This window comes from Dermacentor variabilis, chromosome 2 (genome assembly GCF_050947875.1).
Source record: "Dermacentor variabilis isolate Ectoservices chromosome 2, ASM5094787v1, whole genome shotgun sequence".
NCBI lineage: Eukaryota > Metazoa > Arthropoda > Arachnida > Ixodida > Ixodidae > Dermacentor > Dermacentor variabilis.
The window spans coordinates 168,752,273-168,766,223 of record NC_134569.1 but is presented as its reverse complement, the minus strand read 5'-3'; the positions used below and the strand labels follow the sequence as shown (position 1 = coordinate 168,766,223).

Below are 13,951 nucleotides of genomic sequence, written 5' to 3'. Positions count from 1 at the left end.
GTGTGACAGGCAGGTGAAGTTGGTGCAGCCTGAAAACTTTTGACCAATAGCCGAGGGCTACTGGCGAAAAGGCGTCGCTTCAGAAGTAAATATTCTTCTTTCGCTCCGTCAAATAATGCATAGTCAGTGTGTACACGTCATGTCAGATCAGGAGCTATCGCAGTTTTTGTGACGTCGCGTGACAGGGAAGTGAAGTCGGCTTGGTCCAAAAACGTTTTTGACCAAACGCGGAGGGCTGATTGAAGATTTGGATTAGAAAAGTTTGGAATAGTTTTACGTTATAGCGCCCTTGGCCATTATTTGCTGACGCACGGCTGGTGGGAACTTTGTGTCACAAACTTGCCGACACACTGCTCCGCCTGCAAGCTGTGGCGAAAAGTTGAGTAAATGGGCGGATGCAACCGGAACTCAACGTAATGATCTAAAATTAAATGCTGGGGTTTGGCGTGACAAAACCAATTAGACACGCCATAGATAATTTTGACCACCCGCGGTTCTTTAACGCGCACCTAATTCTAAGTACGCGGGTTTTTTGCATTTCGCCTCCATCGAAATGCAGCCGACAGGCACGGGATTGGATCCCAGTACTTCGTGCTTAGCCGCGCAAAACCAAAGCCACTAAACAACCACGGCGGGCAGCCATGCACTAGTCGTGTGTCCCAATTCTAGCCAGAATAGGAGACAGCCAACGTGTATAGCTAAGGATTGAGCCGAGACAGCTTAGAAGTCGAGTAATGCAATGCGTTTCGAGCCGTTTGGAAGACACTTCTGCGACGTGACGCCACCACGCGGCGAAAAGGAAAATGTTTAGAAATGTATAAAAATTTCTCCTGTATTTTACTTTTTTGCCACTCCGAAGCTATGAAGAGCACAATATGACTTATATTAAAGGGCATTGAAGAGCGTGTCTCCGTTTACCTGTGGGCGGACGACAATCCCGTTAAGTTTCCAAGCACCCTGCTCAGCCGCCATATTGTTTGGACAGGAAAGTAGCCTGCAACCTTTTTGACTTGGATGCTGTGTTCGCCGAGGCGTCTTCTTTGACGCCTCCATGAGAATTGGAAGGAGAATTAAGGTGACCGCTGTCCACTTAACCGTCTAGTTTGCCCCTGTATGGCTAGTAGTGGAGCACAGCCAAGGAGGAATGGCATGCACGGTGCTTTTTTACCTAAATATGGTAATGCCCGCCCCCCCCCCCCACCCTTCCCGGATAGTTGATAGGAGCTTCATGCTCGATAGGAAACAAGAACAACGATAATATGACGTGTATGCACAGGGAAGTAGGATAGATGCAACTGATGCTGGCATCATATGCGGTGAGATGAGAGTTGGCATATACTCTGCACATTTTGGCTGGTCTTTGTAGCTTCGACTGCCAGATTTGACACCTATTTTTCAAGCCGCATAATTGGCAAACATTCTAGGTTTGCCGAAGTTACCAGAATATCTGCCAGCATCCACTGTTTTATGATTTGCTATTGTTGTACTCGGCGCTTACTGGGAGAACGGACTCGATTATATTGCTGACATGTCATTGTTTAGTCCACCATTAAAACTAATTTGCATACCCGGTCACTGTGTATTTTATTTCACTGAAATGCCGTACTCTATTGCCAGAGCCTCCGGAGTTTCCGCTTTGCTGATAACGGCTTACATTGCCCAAGGAAAACACAAATTTCCGCCTAAATAAAACGTCTTGCAAACATCTTGTCGAATTCAGAAATCCTGCGACTGCAGTTTCCCTAGAATTCTCGATGCTGTCCAACACGCCATAATGAGGTTGAATTTACGGAGGTTGTGATGCCGCATTCCACAATTATTATTATTATTATTATTATTATTATTATTATTATTATTATTATTATTATTATTATTATTATTATTATTAATATTATTATTATTATTATTGTTTTGCTGTTCTGAGATAGTCCCTTCTCTGTCACATCTGTAACAAACAAGGGACTACGTATCCTTCCTGCCTTCTAGCCCTGTCATCCATTCTCACTGAAGGGCTTCTCGAGTCTATAGCCCTCGCCGCAGTGCCGAACGCTTCGTTCCTGATCAGTGATTCTCAGGTGGCGATCCGCGGCTTCGCGCGCGGCCGCGTCTGGCGGGAAGCGGCCCCCATACTCCAAAAGTGTGACGACGGCAGCTGGACATCGCCCTTGCAACACCAAAATTATACGGTCTTCCTCCTCTGGACCCCGGCACACACCGACGTACCGCTCGTGGGCCACAAGGCGGCCCATGCCGTGGCTCGAAGTCTCACAGGCCGAGCCGCTGTAGATTATGTGGCCGCACCCGAGAGCGGGGCGTCGTATCTGCCAGATCGGGACACTATACGACAAAAAACGCAGCAAGAACGATAATCATAAAGGGCGTGGGACGATGCCTGACCACGTTCAGAGACCTGGCCCAACACTAGAGACTCGAAAGACGCACATTCTCTTTACCGCACGATACATTAAACAGGAATGAGGCCGCTACCTTGTGCTAACTGCAGACACACACCTACCCTAGCCCGGCCCTCTTACATCACTGTTACCCAGTAATATACCCGATTGAAGCTTTTAAAGCGTGCGGACACAGCAACGCTGCGACACAGTGCTCTGTGAATGTGCCGGCAACAACGGTATTAAAACCGCCACCGTTAACGACGTGTCCATAATCGCGGCCGTTACCAGCGTGCGTGAAGCCTCGACCTCGCTTCCCGACGCCGCCCCAAGTGCGCGGGCCGCCGGGGACCTTTTCCGTCGGTGTCGCCGCCGCTGGGAGGCGGCTTGCAGAAGTTCATAGCTGAAAAACCAGCTCTAAGCCGTCTGGAAAGACCAAGATGCCGCCCGAGTCCAAGGACTTCCAGCCGCCACTGGAGGCCACCACAGCAAAAACTGCAGGACCATTCTTGTTCTTGTTCCCTAGTAAAATAGCACCAGCCACTCTGGGGGATCGACCATGAATCGGGTGGCAGAAGGTAAGAAGGGAAGAATACTTAAATAGAATTTTGTAATTTTGAAATGATATCAAATAGATACTAATCGTTATAAATTTTAAGGCTGTATTATTTTAGAATTTGAATTTAATATATTTGTGTACATATTGAGGAAAGTAAAACAATGAGATTAGCATGGCACTCTCTTTGTTTCACTTGCAAATTAAAATATGGCATCAAATACGTTTCTATTGAAGTTTCCTAGTGCCCATAACGCAAGAGACAGTATAACAGGGAGCGTAATGCCCAATTCAAGTGCCTAATCCAATCCAAGGCGGTGAAGGTACATTCTTTTTAAACAATTTTTTTTCTTCGAGTCTCTATTTAACCAAATTGCCCAATACGTCACAGTGGGTATGTGCCACTAACACCTAGGCTCTACATGTCTGCAACATCGCTGTATTGATTCCCAAGTTATCTTTTCTAGCCATATGCTTTGCGACAAATCCTCCTAAGTAAAAAAAAAAACTAATACTTGGAAGGATTGTTGTTTTATATAAGACTACGCCACCATCTCGTGCGGTGGAAAATACAGTTGAAACCATGTTGGTGGTACTCTAGATTGCGCAGAGCGACTGAGCATTGCGTCACCCAATTTAGAGCTCACGCCCTTCCAGTAATATAGACATGAAAGCCCATTCACATAATGAAATTTGTTCTTATGAAGTCCTGTCATTTCACAATACTGTCGCAACATTTAGGATATGTTGTTTTCTAAGGCATGTGTCACTGAGGAAGCTGCGGCTCGCTATGACTGACCCCTCAGACCGTATAACTTCATGCATTGCTACGTGTAAAGCTGGCTTTCGCCTTGACGTGTCACAAGAACGTAACAGAGTGCCGAATTTTTTGTTAGCGCAGTGATTGCCACAAGGTGTAATAATACGTAATACGTGCAGGCCTACTTCATGCAGAAACTTCGCAGCAATACCGTTATTGTCCTCATGGCTTCTCTGTTGAGGACTTTAAAGATTGTAGAGATGTCAGTCGGTAGAACTGCGGTTGCTAGACAATAACGTGGGAGAAAAGAAGGAAAGAGCCGCAATGTCACCTTTGCACGGGCCCAAACCCTCTCACGCAGTCCTCCGCATGAAGTGCAGAGTCGACGCCGATGTCACCTTAACCAGTTTGCACCCTAGCGCGAATAATGTGTTTAAAGGTCAAACGTACAAAACGCTTCACTTTACGGCATCAAGTTTCGGACAGTCTATATAGCTCTAAGTTATCTTCGGAGACCCATTTCCCCCTTAATTCTTTAACCACATGATTGTAGCAAGAATTCTACGCTCACAGTATGAGGCTAGCATCCTGTATATGTATGCATGAAGGGCTTCAGGAGAATTTTGCGGCTGTTTGAATTGCGTACCAAGATTACTGGGTTTTGACCATTATGTCGTTAGCAAAGATCGGAATTTCGTCGTTCGTACGGTCTCCTCCGCGCCAACAGAATACAAGAAAGTTGATCAACTAGATTTCAAAAACAATATTTGTGCAATCGGATGTTTTGACGTAAAATATTTCACCTAGCATCTCAACACAGTAATAAACATCGCCCACAGGAGCATAGTGAGTGTACCGTTTCAGTTAAATGAATCTATAGGCAATTTACCGGTAAAAACGCAACTAGTTATTTCTGTCCCTTGTCACTTTTCACTTTATTCGTTGCCCCTACTTCTAAGAAAGACAAATATCGAAGCCGCTTTTGTAGGAAGCTCGAAGACGCTCTATTGCGTTGCGATCTTCTTCGCACTACTAGAAACAAACTGCGCTGAAAGCCTTCCGCACCTAATCGAATACAACGTTCCCGTTGCAATATTCTCATTGCATAACTGTGCTACCACTCTATTATGCATTCTTTCGTTATCGCAGATAATTGTTTGATTTTTGCCCTACATATGCTACATTATTACAATATGAGATTATTATATTACATTATTACGTATATTACAATATACAATAAAATATAGGGGTGATGCCAGGTGTCATCTAGAGAGCATCCAAAGGCCAATCTGCACTTACTTCTTTGCATTATTATTGTGTTTTTTCAGGTACACGTTGCTTTAACATGATGATGATAATCCTAGAAACTAACACGTATCCGCTTTTGTTACCGAAAAGTGCGTCTTGTTCCAGGCGCCAACGTATAACATTTGTTAATCGGTGCAAAGAGGACACTACGAAAAGATAGACGTGTCAATATACTACCAGGAGTGTGCTCTTTTATCGAAAGTGCGATTGTACGCAATTACTCAGCATGTCATCAGCCACGTTTCCTCCTTTTACTTTACCGGAACACCAGCCCTCTAACAGCATTTTCAGGGAAGAATATGGTGCATACCATAGAAGTTCCACGCTTTCAAAGCTGTTCATCGTTATTGATTTTGAAGGTGTTCATGTTTGGTCGAAGGCGCATCACGCGCAATTGAGAGGCGAATCGAAAAAGAGGAAGCAGGAGCTGGCCGCGTTCCAGCGCGTTGCCACGCGAATGGGCTCGAACCCGAGGCGCTCGAGAAACGAATGAGCGCGAATCACGCTTCCACGCGCACTCGTTCGGAAGGCGCACCCAGCGGGCCGCAACGTGGCTGCCCCGAAGATGTCGTGGCAGGCCGCGACCATCTTCACAGCAGGCAGCCTCCACGGTGGCGTGCTGGCTTCCGCGGTTCCCGGTGGCAAGCTATTGCAGGGTAACGCCGGGACATGGCTCAAGGAGGCGCTGTTCCGGTGCTGCTGCGCGCTGTCTGGCCGTTCCTACCCATACCGGGAGGACAGGTCCTTCAGCGCTCCATCTGCGACCGGAAGGGGCTCTGGTTCATCGGTGACTTCATCGGTGGCAGGTAGTGTGGGTCACTTCAATTTTGCACACTAAATGGATTGAAAAAGAAAGAAAAGCGCATGGTGCGCCAGGAAATAGCTCTAAATCCTTGTTTAGCCGTTTCTGGTAAAAATGCGTGGTCGTTCAGTTGCGGTGCAGTATGGCTTCTAGAGAAAAATAAATCGTAAACGTCAACTATCTATGGAAGGCGTAGCGCTATTTGTGGATGATCAAAAAAGATCGACAGAGCTTGCTGAGCAGATCGCGATATTGACGTGACAGATTCATTAATTATTTTGTTGTTATGAAAGTAAGGACGAATGTTTCTAATGCGAAATTCAAACGGATTTGTAATAAACCAACGTTGGCTTAGCAGAAATCCTAAAAAATGCTCCAATATAGAGGTAACCCCCCTAACCTAAAGAAATTTCCTACAAAATATGGTGGCGCTACAAACTACTGCGGGCGCTCTTTTGGAAAGGCACGTATAAAGGCATTGCATTTAATACCAACACTCGGTCGGATATCAGAAAAATAGTGCTTCTTTTGCTAGTTCTAAGAAAAGATAATTTAAATATTTTTTGCTTTTGTTTAGCACAAAGTGACATGCAATTACCTAAACTATGAAAAATTGATATATAAATTTGACACTTGGAGTCGCAATTTCGCCTCAAAATAAAGGCAATTTTCGCCTCTCCGACAAATATACCTGGAAAGGTTGAGTGGTCCCTGTCATAAACGATTTCTAAAAAAATAGTTTCCCACTAAAAAGAATGAAAAGGGTGTTGCGATCGGCGGTGAACGTTAAGATGTATAATCGAGAGCAAAGGTGTATGGGCTTATGCGGCAATAGATTATCATTTGAAAAAGGGGGGTAGCAGCTAAACACAAAGGACGCGCACACAAGAAGGCATTAGACACAGAAAGACGCACTTTTTTCTTCACAGCCTCGGCATGCAGGATAGCCTAGGGGCGCGTCTTCGACCAATGCAATTACTCGAAGCAATTCCACGTTGCGGAGGTGTACAACTCTGTCCGCTTAATTGCACTCATAACATTACGTAGGTTAGTGCTCTCACTTGCTTCTTCCTTAACGCTACCTACATTATGTTCTCGTCACCTTGCCCTCACCCTCAATAACGTCAATGTCGCGCTGGGTTCCTGACAGACCTGAGCTTGCAAGAATGTTTCCTCCATCAACTCAACATATCGCGTGTAAATAATAATTTGCTTGACCCGCGAGTAAAAGGCGAAGATATACTTCTCCACTACTAAACAATAGCCATTACGGGATTTTTTTCCATGAGCCAGCTATAACCCATCGGCATTCATCACATATGCGGGGCTTAAAGATTGCACAGCCGATTCACGAGTTCCCAAGGTTGCCGATGTAAGGCTGGATGCTTATTGTTGGATTTTTGCGATAAAGTCCTGCACTTTGCCCTTACTTGTGTAAAGACCAACAAGAATGGTGCTTATGCTATATCCATATTGTTATGATGGGCACATCAAAGGTCGCACATCTCTGAACTGTAGTACTGTTTAACCATTAACATAAACCTGTTTTTTTTTCTACATGGCGTAGCTTGCAGCAAATATGGTGCCAGGAAGCATTGGCAATACCAAATAACAAGCGCGAATGTGCCTGCGATAGTACATAATGATACGTGCACTCATTTCATAACATTTTCGCTTTCAACTTTTTAATGACGTTTCCGCCAAGCGCATACTCAACGTAAAGATTTGCTACGAGATGTATAAATAAAAAGTCAAGCGTCGGATTTATTGGAATGTCGTTCCTGGAAAAAGTTTTGTTGTTCACGGGACACTGCCAAACTTAATGCCTCTGTTGAGAGTGAAATCTAAGTGTATGAAATTCAGTTGTGTAGGGTCAGAGAGGGAATGTCCACGCTAGCCCGCCTTCCCCATATGGCACTCTTTCGATATAAACCATTAGCACAGGCACGTGTTGTACACGTGGTGTTTTCGGTCAACATACTAAAGCGAAACAAAACATTCCATTTTTTAGTTGTTTCGTCCAACACGTAACTGAAAACAGCAGCCCAAATGAATGCAAGGGCAAGCACCATCCTCGTTTTCTTTTTGCCTTTGTGTAGCCTTCTGTTACGTGCTGGACGTATTAAGGCAGAATCGACTTTAGCAGGGCTTCAACTTGCTTTTAAAGTTCCACTGGGAGCAACATTATGCAGCACGTGATCATTCTCTTCAAACAGTGCCTATGTGGTCGCTCTAATGTAAGAACAAAATGGAGGCAACGCTTGGATGCTGGAATCGAAACTTCCTTGTTTAGCATTACATCGTCCAAGATGCTCTTCCCCGCCCGGACCTCACGAGGTCCACGCTCCTTCACTCCCCCCCGCACTTAGAAACCTGTCTGCTACTCTCTTCAGTTCCCTGGCGTTGCACTACGTGAAAATGAGGGCGAGACCTCCCTGGGAAAAGCGCGATGTCAAGAGGGCACGCATGTCTGCTCACGACTGCGTAGTTGCCAATTCCCCAAGCGCACATTTGAAAGGCAATTAAAGCACGGCACACCCTATAAACCACCCCCCACAGAATCTGAATCAAATTGGCAAGCAAACTTTTCATTTTATTTTGTCCACACGATGCCCTCGGTAACTCATGCGTAATGAACGAATATACAAGAGCTAGTAAGATACTTTGCACTTTTTTCTTACGTAGTTACCACTTTCTTCGTGGGAAACATGGATGACGCATTTATCTGTGGGAAGTGTTTACCACTCCTTCGGTAAAATAACATGCTCTCTGGACTTGATGGTGTGGGGACATCCCTTCTTCGGTGTTTGCTACACTGGATAATTTACACTTCGTTAAGTAAGGGGCTAGGTACGGAATACAAACACGGCACAGAGGTTCATAAGGCTTGGTGACTGGCGGTTCCTTATGAAAAAGTAGTGTGCTCTTATTGTGTGCTATTTGGACGAGGAGATAGTTCTCAAGGTTATTTTAGATACTTAAAAGAGTATCTAGTTTTTAAATAACGACGGTTTGTGACGCACACGGACTATATCCAAGACACTTCAGCGTTCTTAAAACTACACGATCTTTAACCTGCACCTACAAAATACCCCACCAGAATAATATTCAGTAGTTAGATAAAAACCTGACCAGATCACACATCCTGCATCCACTCGCAACGAGCCCGCAAAGACCTGTTCTACGCATATCCGCACTCCAAGAAGTTAAAACAGCCCATTGGTATGTTCTGTGTGAAGCCAGTCTTGGACAAGTCATGTGTTTACCTGGTACATGACCGCCTGAACAATCATGTTGGTAGATTGCTGAGAGCTGGTTTTCCTATTTGAGTCGTGGTCGCTGTGGCGGATAAGCTCCAGCAGAAATTGATGGCTAGACTACCCAAAAAAAGGTCAAGGTAGGGAGAAAAAGTCGTATCACTGCTGGTTGTCCACTATGTTAATGTGGTGTTTCACAACATGAAGTGTGCATATCATACAGAACGCTAGTAAAGGCGTGGACAACGGAATAGAGTACAAAAGCGACGACATGGATGGTGTTGATGCTCTTGCGTTCTTTTCCGCTCTCCCCGTGTTTATTAGCATTCAATATGATATGCAATATGCCTTAACTAGGCAAAACCTAAGTTCTGAAGAATGTAGCCAATTGCTACGGTGGGTCGGTGGTATATTCCGCCCTAGGCAAGTGCGCCTGACTATGCCCCCGGATCGCCCCCTGAGAAAGGAGCGTGCGAGGCTGCACTAAGCGTCACGTGACTCATTTCGTCGGGTGCTCGGCCGCAATGTGTAGGAAATCGCCATGACACGTAGGAAGGTGTACAGCCGCAATACGGCCGATGTATATATGGACGACTAAGGTAGCGCCAGCTTTCGACAAAGACAGGAAAAGACTCTCATTTGCCCTAACACACGCAGTCGTGTATCCGATGTATCAAGTGACATAACATGAATATCAACGGTGGCCTTTGGCTACACGTGATATTCCGTGCTGGCCTTTGTTGGCAAGGACAAAAACTTTCAGATACAGTCGGGACCAGATGGCACGTGAGCTTGCTAAAGCTTTTTTCATGAGGAACAAGAATGACGATTGTGTCAATGATAGCTTGATGAGATTGTATCAGAATGAAATGAGGTTTCTAAAGTGCCCGCAGGCGATGATTTTGCAGACATGCAGATATAAATACGCGTGTTGTTCTGAATAAAACAGGGTCGCAAGTGCGGCCGTCCTTGTGCTCTCCTTGTCCGTGTTTGTATTGCCTAGCACCTGACTTAACAACGTGCGTCCGACTCGCCCTATTCCACTATTCCATTTACGCTTCATTTAAGAAATCCCTCTGATCAATCAGTATGCCTGCTGTGTTATTTCTTACAATAAGTATTTTTATCTCTGCTTTATCCAGCTTTTTTTCGTCCGCAGTCCATGCTTAAAGAATAATGCACGCTCGCATTCAAACGCTCCGCCTTTGAGCGGGAACCTAATGCACATTCAGAACAGATCTCGTCTTTCTTAGGTTTATGTAATTCTACGCGAATGTTATGCAATGTCATTGCCTGTGCAGCAAAGTAGTCCTTATGGGACACACGACGCGGCATTTGTTTCGCAGTTCACGTCTGACCACGACACTGTAGCCGAGCAACACATCGCCCCTGGCCGCACCGGCGAGATGTGGGTAATGCCTTCCGCCTGGAGGAGCTGACTCGGCCACCGGTTTTTCGATGTCCGTGTTCGCGCATGCGCCTGCTGTCGCCTCTGCCACGGAGGGCCGCCCAGAGAAGCCACTGAATCCAGCCAAGGTCCAAACACGAGGCCAGCCCGTTGGAGCCCACGATAGCCACACTGGAGAGCGCACAGGCTCAAACGGCCACGACGCTCGCGGAAGAGGGCGAGGGCGGAGCAGGGGTTTAACGCCACGAAATGGCGCCGGCGACGGTTGATACACTCCATCGGTGCTGGAACACCTTGGATACAGCACGCCGAAAATTCCACCATCAATCAGGAGTGTTTCGGGCACGCTGTCATGAGACCCCCATCGTGCTGCGATTTCGCGTGTTCATAGCGACGAACTGTCGGGCGCGGGTCTAGCCGTATATCCACGCGCAATTTCTGCGTTTATTTCGCCTTGCGACTATCGTTCGCTTTAATTTATGATTTTAGCGTATTTAAGTGTACTATTCGTTTTGCCCACTCTATATTTATTGATTTATGCGTTATTGTCTTCGTTATTCTTTATCGTTTGAATTCCTGCGTTTTAATTATTTTTTTTTAAAGATTCCCGGAAGGCTTGAAAAAGAGTTCAGGAAGGCTTGCCGAAGTGTTCCGGGAGGTTTGCCGAAATTTCGTTTCTTCTAGCGACCTTTCATACAACCATCAACCAAATCCAGACTTTGCGTCAACAGCACCTTGCTTTATATTTATCATATTCAAGCGCGCCGCAACCAATTCGTACGATTCTATTCCGTCGCTTTCATTAGGTTGAGACGTTTGTTCACGTCTCCTTTAAATTATAGCATAATGGCTGATCTACATTTAGTTTGTCCTTTATGTATTGTGCAGCTTTGACGTTTATCCTATCCTTGTTGTTTATAAAATTTCTGCTTCGACATTTATTCCGAGTGGTCCTGGAAGGTACTCTTTCTGGGGAGAACTTTTGTTTTAGTTAGCCACCTTCCAAACAAACAACAAAGGCAGACGGTGTCTTGCAAAAATCCGTCGTCTAAGGTCATTCTACGCCCGTGAAACGCGGCGACTGGGCTGAATTCATTTGCAGTTTTGCGAAACGAGCGTATAGGACGTTTCCGTGTACAAGAACGGCGATGGTTCCGTGTAAAAGTGCATCTTGGCGGCCAATAATTTTAAATGCAGGACTGCGGCTCATTTTACTGCGAGAACAAAACTCAGAGTTGGAAGAAGTGCGAACTTTTGCTCTACTTTAATTGCGAGGCCGTCGAGAAACAAGGCTGCTATGATTCGCTTCATAATCCTTGTATTTTCATATCGAAGAATACAAGCACGTTGCAGTAGGCCATCGAACTTGAAAAAAAAGATGCACATGCCACCTGCACGTGCCAAAAAATTTTGAATTGAAGCTTTTCTGAATGTGGTAAATAAATGCTGCACAACAGAACACGAAGCGCTCACTTGTCCTTTTATCCCATGGGACGGGAGATCGTGTCAATATTTGCTTATGCACGGCAGGTAAGAGCTTCAGTCGCATGCAAACTTTGCAGAAAGGCTGCGCAACCTGCAAGCTGTGTTGAAATATGAAGAATAAATCGGGACATGCAAAGGAAGCTCAACGCACTGATTCAAAAGGACGAAGGCGATGTTTGATGCTTCTTTAGCTAAGAATGGTAGCGCCTCCCCCGCCCCACCTCGGCTACCGTCCTTATAGTGGGCATGTGCCAAACGCTCGATAGGAAAGAAGAAAATGGTAATGTTATCTGTATGCACAGCGAAATAACATAATGACAACTGACGCTTTTATTATATAGCATCAGATGCAATTTGGCACATTCTCTGCACACATTGGCTAGTCTTTGTATATTCGACTGCCTTATTTGACACCTATTTTACATGCTGAATTATTGACTGCCATTCTAGCCTTGCCCATATTGCCATAAAATCTGACAACGTTAGTTTTTAGATTCGCTGTCATTGTGTTTGAAGCCTATTCGTAGTACAGATTCGGGATAATGTAGCCGACATGTCATTGTTTAGACCGCCGATATTTACAAGTAACTTGCGTAACTAGTCGCACTGTATTTGATTTCTGTGAAATGATAGACTATTGCGGAAACCCCCGCGCATTGCCCACTAGTTTCCGTTTTGCTGATAACGGCGTACATCACTTAAGCAAGATACAGAAAATCCCCTCTTAATCAAACGTCTACAAAACAAGCCATCTCATCGCATTCAGACATCCTGCAGATGAAGATTCCCCGGAATTGGCAGTGGTGGATATAACGCCATTTCCACGTAGAAATTAGGATGATTTCGACGCAGAATTCCGTACTATTTTTTTTTTGCACAGCGCTAATCTGACGCTGTCCCTTCTGCGTCACTTTTGTAATGAACAGGAGACAACAGATCATTCCTTGTAGTCCTGTTATTGAGTCTCGCTGAAAAAAAAAAATTTATCAAGGCTTATAATTCACGAACTCTCAGAATACCCCTGAGTGGATACCTATCACTAATATCAAGGGGGCTGAACATGTCTACAGCTCGTAGTATTGACTTCCCAAATTATCCATTCTAGTCGCGCCTCGGTTCTGCACTTCGTATTCATGAATGTATGCCTTGCCATATGCAGTTCCATTTGGGCTAAAAAAAAGAATCATTGGTGCAATAATCAATAATTTATATCTTGCTCGTCGTTCACTCTTAAATCATTACCATGCGAAATCATTACCATTTTTGCAGCAGCAGTGGCGGCGAGCGGACACTCGTCTAATCGAGGATTTTCTACTGCCGTTACAGTGCGCAGTCATCGCATCGTGTTGAAGTTATCAGCAGCCCGAAACTCCACTACGCCGCACACTGCACGTGTGCAAATTGGATTTCGAGCGCACCAAGGCCCACCCCACCTACGGATCCAGCTGCTGGTGTCTGCTCACCGCAGATAGCCACGTCACGGCAACGGAAGTGAAAGGCGCCACCGTCGTCTACAAATACGGGCTTCACTGCAATGACCTCCTCATTTGGCAGCAGCAGTGGCGGCGAGCGGACACTCGTCTAATCGAGGATTTTCTTCTGTCGTTACAGGTTGGTGATTGCCGTCTCTGTATTAGTTAGCCGACTAAGGATAGTCTGCCACTGCTGCTGCCTATTGTACTAGTTTCCTGTCTATATTATTCACTTGTTACCGCATCACTTGAACCAACCACCCTCGAGTACGTCCGTCAGAATGTCTGATTCTGTTTGTGACGAATGTGATGTGGCCATTAAGCTAAATGATGACTATCTGCTTTGCTGCGAATGCTCGGATCAATTTCACATCAGTCATAATTGTACGGGAGTAACCAAGAAAAAATTTGGGTACAATGATGTTGAATTTAGGAAGTCTTAGCGCTGCCCTCCGTGCCGCAGTAGTAAGGTAAGCTTCGCCGTTTGTAAGGTGCAGGATGCCTCGATCG

At 45.4% G+C, this 13,951-nt stretch overlaps 1 protein-coding gene across 2 annotated transcripts in view; it reads left to right on the top strand.

Moving 5' to 3' along the window:
* Positions 1 to 13,951, top strand: part of LOC142572928 (uncharacterized) — a 38,835-nt gene extending 24,884 nt beyond the window's left edge. Inside the window, exon 3 of one of the 2 annotated variants that reach the window (XM_075682388.1) lies at positions 13,296 to 13,951. The gene's annotated coding sequence lies outside the window, so the exon portion shown is untranslated. The remainder of the gene's footprint in view (positions 1 to 13,295) is intronic. The other variant, XM_075682387.1, reaches the window with a different exon arrangement.